Below are 7,790 nucleotides of genomic sequence, written 5' to 3'. Positions count from 1 at the left end.
GTACCTTTTTTCCCATGAGATTCAAAATACAACTTTCTCCCCAGGAAAATCCCTGGGAAAAATCCAACCATTTAATACCACCTGCAGTGACAATGTTCACAAAGGTGTGACTGTTGCTAAGACAACAGCAGGATGCCATGAGTCCTGATAACAATAAACTGCAAAGAAGCAGTGGCTTCCTATGGACAAAAGGGTGCCCAAGAAAATATCTGTGTGTGCCTAGGAGGGATGGACCCATGTTCTGTTTGCCAAGAGGATATTATCTGAAAAGGCAAATTGTTGATGCTTCAGCATCCTTTCATTCCATTCTAGCTCTGCTTGGCCCCTAATTCTTGGCTTTGTCTCCCAAATTCTCCCACAAGATACACACACACACACACACACACACACACTTTTGGGACTGATTTCCAATATTTGGATTTATCAACTAATCTGGGTTTCCCCAGTGTGGCCCTTGGGACTCTATAAGGACTGTTGACTCAGACTTACCATTTGGCTCTTTCTGTTCTTAATCACTTAAGGAAAATCCTCAGTTCTAGTTCAAGGAGCCTGAATCCTGCCATTTCCCAGCTTGCCCAACTCCAGGTGCCCACCCTATTTCCCCGTTGGGGTTCAGAGAGAGAAGATAGGCATTTCTTCAAAAATACCTGCCCAGGGGCACCTGAGTGTCTCAGTTGGTAAAGTGTCTGCCTTCAGCTCAGGTCATGATCCTAGGGTCCTGGGATTGGAGCCTGAATTGGGCTCCCTGCTCAGCAGGGAGTCTGCTTCTCCCTCTCCCCACCCTCTGCTCCTGTGTGCTCTCTGGCTCTCTCTCAAATAAATAAATAAAATCTTAAAAAAAAAAATACCTGCCCTGTAATCAGAGGAACAGCCAAGAATCATAATGAACTTGCAATACAAATCAGTTCTGCTATAGGGTATATGCACTGTGTATAGTTTTTATACAAATCTATATAAAATAGCCATTATGTGAGTCATACATGATATAAATATAAAACATGACATAAATATAAACAATAGTATTAGTTGTAAACAATAGTATTAGTTCTTGTAACACAAGAACTCCCCTTGGGTAGAGAATTGTCTTTATTTGAGAGGAAAAAAACTTACCTTTTTTAAAAAGTTTATTTATTTTTATTTATTTATTTATTTATTTATTTATTTATTATTTATTTAAGTAATCTCTATACCCAACTCAGGGCTCAAACTCACGACTGCAAGATCAAGAGTTGCACACTCCTCCGATGGATCCAGCCAGACACCCTGAGAGGGACAAAACCTTTCTAAGTTTCCTTGAGTTAAGTGCTAACATACCAGAGAAAGATGAAAGATGCTCCATGTGAAATGAGAAGAATTTATAGTTTTTGTTCTCAAATGGAAAGGAAAGAAAGGAGCCAAGAAGATGGCAAAAGTTTGTGCTGGGATGAAAACCAGTGAAATTTTCTGCGGACAGTATGGCTAAAGCACATTTTAAGAATGGTGAGCTCCACTCTTCTGCTTGGGGTTGTGTTTCTATACTATGCACCCAATTTGGTAGCCTTTCTCCTTACCCTTCAAAATGTCCAGAAATGTCTTCCCTGCTTACTTTTATTCTTTATAAGTGGGGGTTTTCTGGTCTATTTGATCACAGAATAAATAGAGTTTTGCGGGCTATAAATGAAGACAAAGTTATAAGCAGGAAAGATTTCACCCAGGAAGCAGAAGAGACCTTAAGAATACAAACTCCACTCGGCTCCCTCCCTAGAAATTCAGAGAAATATTGGGGAGAACTTTGGAAATCCACAGACAGTGGAATTGGGAAGTTCCTGTTAATTTTGCCCAATCTCAAGAGAGGTAGGGAGGCCTCAGCTGATCCCTAGAAAATAAAAAGCAGAATGCAAAATCAAATATGTACACAGTGTATCCATGTGACATATTACAGCTTTCATATACATAGATATAGATAAAGAATATAAATATACATATCAAAGGGGGCATGGAGTGTGTCCTGAAGAATAAGTGTCCTGAAAAATAAGTGCCCATGATTGGATAATTATGGCTGAACAAGCACCTTCAACCTCCCTTTCCAGCCCCACCAAAATGTATGCTCTTTTAGTATAGAACAATACTGGGGGAAATGAAGAAAGAAAAAAGAAGAACATAAAGGAATAAAGGAATTTTGTAAATAGCAACTAACCATAAACTAGAGTAGATAGGATCCAATGCTATGAAGATAGCCAAATCCAATTAATAGGAGGGAGAAAGATACACCAATTTTAAGGCAGTTAATTTGAAAGAATATATTAGTAATAAGGTATTCTAATAATACTTAGAAAAAATATATTTATTATACTACAGTATTTAATGACTTTGTTTTAAGGTAAAGAAAAGTTATAGCATCTGTGTGTTGTTGTACAAAGTTGTAATAGTGCGTGAATTAACTGGTTGACCCCTGCTTCTGTCACTCAGCCCCCAGTAGAAATTCCAGAAGGATAAACCTCACCAGTCATCTCCATGCTTTGCCAATTAATATTCTCCCCTCAGTCAGATCATCTTAATTCTGATATAAAACAAAAAAAGAGAAAACTGAGAAAGGCCAAAATAAATATCCATTGTAAGCAAGATTTCTGGAAATTTGGAGTATAAGATAGAAGGCTCCATAGCTTCTTTTTTTTAAAATCATCACCTATCTTTACCACCTTCCTCCAAATTCTCCTTCCAGAAAGACCCTGATATGTGTTTCAAGTATGTCCTATACCCCTAGGCCAATACCTCTCTAATCAGGCCTCATGACGGTGTGAAAGCAGTTTGCCAACCAATATGAAGAGAGAGAGGCTCTGGTGGAAACCAAAGCTTCCATAGGACTCATTCAGCAACCTCAAGCAATTTTTAGTGACAGACGTGTGCCAGAAGTCTTTGAGAAAGTTTCTTCTCCCTCAGCATCTGCTAGAGTTTGAGGAAGTTGAGCCAAAATGTGCTGGTTTAGCCTGGCTGGGCATTGGAAGCACAAGAAGTAGAAAGGATTCTATTCTGGGTGTCAGTCTAAAGGACATGGGTCTGTTCACTGGCAGCTTTCTGACCAGATATAAATCAGCTTCATCTATAAGATGATGGCACTGAATTCAAGGAAATAATAGTGTGTATGCATGGCTCTAAGTGCTTCACATTCAGTACATTTCCTCTGCACCGCAATCCCATGTGGTAGGCATACTATCTCTATTTTATAGATGAGTCCTAAAATCCCTACTCATACTAATATTTTTAGACTCTAGATATTGTTTCATATCCATCTGGATTCTTATTTTCTTTTGCAAAGTTACTTGAATTTATTTTTGAAAGGGTTTATTATTGGCATTTCTAAAATTAAAAGAAGTAATTACCCCCATGGATTCAGGAAATAAGATTGCTAATTTGGGTATTTAAATGGTTTCTGATTACACTGATGAACCCTGTACTCTTCCTAAATTCACTAGTAATTCATTTCTCTGCTTTTCTCTAGTTGTAGAGACTTGATTCATCAGCATCCTTCACAGAGACCATTTTAGATGTGTTGTTATACTAAATTCCACAGATGCATCTCAGGATCATTTCAGATAGGGGAGTGGGGCAGTGATGACATCCAAGCTGGAAGTGATGGGAAGGTGCTTCTCCCCACCTCTGGAATCCCACTCAACACAGGTATTTATGTTGGCCTCTCCCAGAATTATGGAAGGCTTACTTCTGAATCAAGTGCAGCTGACTGGAGTCTTTAAATGGGAGTTGGTCTTGGCTGGCCTGCTCTGAAATTTCTAACAGGTGTGAAGTGGGGAATAAGCAGTCAAATTTGAATGAAATGAGAAAAACCCAGGGATGAAATTATCTTTGCTCAAGGTTTAAGAGAAATTTATTTTGAAGTACCTGCAATTTAGAATAATGAGAAGCACTTCACCTTCAGACCCCTGTCCAGCCCAAGTCCAGTAGAAATTCTGGATATTCTGAGGCCACTTGGAAGGTGACAAGGATTCTGAGAAACTTATTCTTGGGAAAGTCATAGTAAAAACAACAACAAACCTTCCAGTCATCTCTATCTGTGATTCCTCTGAAAACCCCAGGTAAGTATATGACCATTTGGCTTCCCAGACAAAAAAAAAAAAAAAAAACTACAGCAAGGTAAAAGGTGAAAAATATGGCGAGCCAACCCTTTTGTTTTGTCCATGTGATGCTAATCAATGCTTCATTTATCCAGGGGTTGCCTTTGTTTTAGGAATTGAGAGCCTTGACTTCCATCCCCAGCTCTGCCACTTACTAGCTGTCAGATTGGGGGACTATCAATCATCCATCTCTCTAGCTTCAGTTTCTATACCTATAAAATAAGTGTTCAATAGGTTGAAATTCTAACAGCTGTAGGAAAACCGATTCTATAAAATACACAATTTGTTTGGTTGTCATGGAGACAGCCTGCTGCTCAATTTCCCTCACCAACTTCCCCTAAGGACTTACCCTGAGGGCCAGTTCCCCTTCTTCAGTTGTTCTGGGAAGGGAATCTGTGTGGGAAATTACAATGCAATCTGTGAGCTTCAGGTCATCTTCACCTTGGGACATTCTTGGAGCTAAAAAGTGCAGGTTCTGTAAGCTTGGAGGAGAGCTGGATGAATTACAAACAAGAGTTGTTTTTAAATTGGTATTCTTTGAACAGGGATACATGAAAAGATTTCCAGGGGCTATTCAGGCATTGACAGTTTTAAAGGAAATTAATTTTCAGATTCTCAAGTTACAGATGAATACATCTGTATTATTTCTGCCTACAAATATAATTCCCTACCTTCTATAATTCCCATTTCTCAATTCTTTATTTTTCCCAGCCACCCTTTTCATGCTTTTAGAAAATCTGTGTGCCTCTCACCCATCCTGAAGCTTCCTAGGGTGTGTTGCTTACTAGGTGTGAAAATCTTCCAGGCACCACACAGAGACAGTTCTAGAATACATGTCTCCAGGAGAGTCCCCCAACTCAGACATAAAGGAAATGTCTTTACACAGTCCTGGAGGTGGAGGTACCTTATTTCATCTAGGCAAAAAGTTCAGACAAAAGCTATTTATGCCTATGTAAGAACCAGGACTCAGAAGTGAGATGATTGTCACACTGTTGCAAGGAAACTTACTTGAGTTCAAAAATGAAGTCAGAATTTAGCTATTGGTCTGAGGAGGGTTGGCCACAAGGCTGTGTGCTGGATATTGTCCACAAGGAGCTAAAGCTGCACAGATAGGAAATTTTGACAAACATATATTAGAGCACATGATAAAATAACAGCCTATATTTAAAAAATTTGTATTTGCAAAGGTCTATTGAAATTAATAATATTTCCTCTTTCCAATCCTTTCCAGAACATATCTCGGTAAACAAGAAGCCAAAGGAAAGAGGAACATGAATAATTAATTGACATCATAATTAGCCTTGATAAAAACATTTCTGGTATTGTTCCCCCAAATTAAGAGGACGCTAAGACTGGAAAACAAATCCTCTGTAAAGGCAATCAGCTTCCACTGTCATCAACATAACAGCAAAAACTTTGATTATAGATCAACATTATTTTTGCAAACAATTCAGATGGAATTCCCAGAATTGAGGGACACTGCCACCCAAAACTCTTTCCATCCCTATCTATGCATTTATATGAACAAGAGTTCTCAAAACTTACACCTATAATGAAAAATGGCAATGCATAATTTAAGTACTTTTTTAAAAATATAGGAATAGGAACATCTTTAACACTAAATAATCCATTTCCATTAAATTTTACTGTAATATATAATAGCAGTAGTAGTACTACTACTACTGCTAACTATAATTATTCAGAAGTTTTTAAACATTGAGCCTGACTGGCTCAAAAAACCTTAAAAACAAATTTTCAATTCATATACTTGTTTTTGCTGTAGAGATGTATGATAGGATGATTATAAAAGACTTTTAGGCCAAAAAATATATTTGAATAAAACTACATTGGGAAGTGGAATAGAAACACAAGTTCAAGGAGAAAATGGAAGTTTGTAAAATTCCCAACTGTTAAAGAAGATTTTGTGGCATCATGATAAATCTTAAATGTGAACTTAAAAATGTGTGGGATATTTAAAAATTTTACGGATTATGAATGATCTTTAAAAAAATGATCTTAAGACGTATATGAACTGAGATATTTGAAGATCACTCTATTGCTCATCTATTACTGAGTGTTTGGCCAGTCTGAGACTGTAAACCTGTTATCCAAACTTTTAAGTTCCAGATAGAAAAGCTGAATCCTAGAGAAGTGACGTGACTTGCCTAAGGACACACAGCAACAGAGCAACACCAGCAGGACCCATCAGGACACTCTTCAGACATACCATCTCTAACCCCAAGGTCTTGAAACACACTATCCCCACGGCACTACTCAGCCTTCAGTTCACGTCTTAGACCCACGCCATCCCCATCAGCCCCCAAGATTGGGTTAAATGCTGTTCCAACAAGTTCTTCTGTCTGTGCTGCTCCTTAGCAAACTCCTCCAACTACCCTGTCATGACATATTTACTTGTTTGCAGCCCCCTAGACTGTAAGCCTTATGAGGCAAGAACTACTTGCATGCTTCTCACCACTGTGTTTCTGTGCCTGGTGCAGAGCTGACCTCTTGAGGTACTCAAAATATTTGTTAAATGAATGAACCAATCAAATCATGGATTTTTTTTGTCCCACTGAAGATCTTACTTAAGGTAAGCACCTAAGCCTCCTATGGAGGAAAACTGTCTTGGGACTTGAAAGACTCATTTCCATTATCCAGAGAGGGTAACTACCTTATCCTGTGATGGCTTCAGACCCTTTTGTGAATACTTCATGCTGGACATGAAGAACAGGCAAGAAAGGCCAAGAAAAATGCACAGAGGCTTTCAGGAGGCAACCCATCACCTCTCCCAGCAACCCAGGCATGTCTCTGCTTTGTCCTCAGCTGGCCAGACCCTGAGGGCTCTCCCTCCACACAGAGTCTGCTGGTAAAGCCCATGCCTGAGCACTGGGCCTTCCGGAAGTGATCCACATGTGTCCAAATGGGCCGGTGTCCACAACAGTGGGGAACCCTAACACTCTTTCAGGTAAAAGCTCCTAACAAGTTTTAAGCCTATTTCCTCTGAGGCTTATTGGGCTTATGGCCTAAGGAGAATCAGTAAGAATCTGAAAAGGAGACTGAAAACTCCAGAATTGGAAAAAAAAATCAATATCCTTACTTATTTGTTTTGCTTTCATCTTCATTCCACTTTTTATTTTATTAATTAATTTTCCTTCCACACAGGCTCCTAGCTTAAATATCTTCACCCAAGTCACCTCATTAGTGATTTGGCTACGTCTTAGAACCCAAGTGTCTTTGTGTGTAATTAGCTAGTATCAGAGACCCTGGAAATGTAATCACATCAGAGAGAAGTATACACTTTAGTGTTAAGAATTTAGTATTAAGATTTAGTATTAAGAACACTAAAATCTCAGAGAGACAGAATCTGCTCCCTTGGCCTGCTGCAGGGCCTTTGCACATATGAATTCTTCTGTTCTGAATGCTCTCCACAACCCATGACTTATTCTGGTCTCATCTTGGAGAATTCAGCTCAAGCTTATTTTGGGCCCACAGACCAAGTCAGTCCCCATTACTTTCTCTCAGAACAGATTTTACTTCTTCCTCACACCCATCAGGATTGTAATTAAATAGTTAATTAGGTATTTATTCTTGAGGATCTGCCTCCCTCTTTGGAATGTAAATTCCAGAAAGACAGAGACGATCAATTCTACAGTCTGACCATTGCATCTCAAGCATATTACT

The 7,790-nt window shown here is 38.9% G+C and overlaps 1 long non-coding RNA gene across 1 annotated transcript; it reads left to right on the top strand.

Annotated features, from left to right (window-relative positions):
- The first annotated feature begins 1,255 nt into the window (after positions 1-1,255).
- Positions 1,256-6,893, top strand: LOC141374555 (uncharacterized). Its single transcript, XR_012381560.1, has 3 exons — positions 1,256-1,479; positions 3,479-3,657; positions 6,231-6,893. It is a non-coding gene; the product is annotated as an uncharacterized lncRNA (long non-coding RNA).
- The last annotated feature ends 897 nt before the right edge of the window (positions 6,894-7,790 follow it).

The sequence above is a fragment of the Callorhinus ursinus genome, unplaced genomic scaffold, assembly GCF_003265705.2.
Source record: "Callorhinus ursinus isolate GAN/ISIS: 27379988/994484 unplaced genomic scaffold, GSC_fseal_2.0 scaffold19, whole genome shotgun sequence".
Lineage (NCBI taxonomy): Eukaryota > Metazoa > Chordata > Mammalia > Carnivora > Otariidae > Callorhinus > Callorhinus ursinus.
Note: the sequence above shows the minus strand (reverse complement) of the source record. Positions and strands in the feature narration are given on the sequence as shown.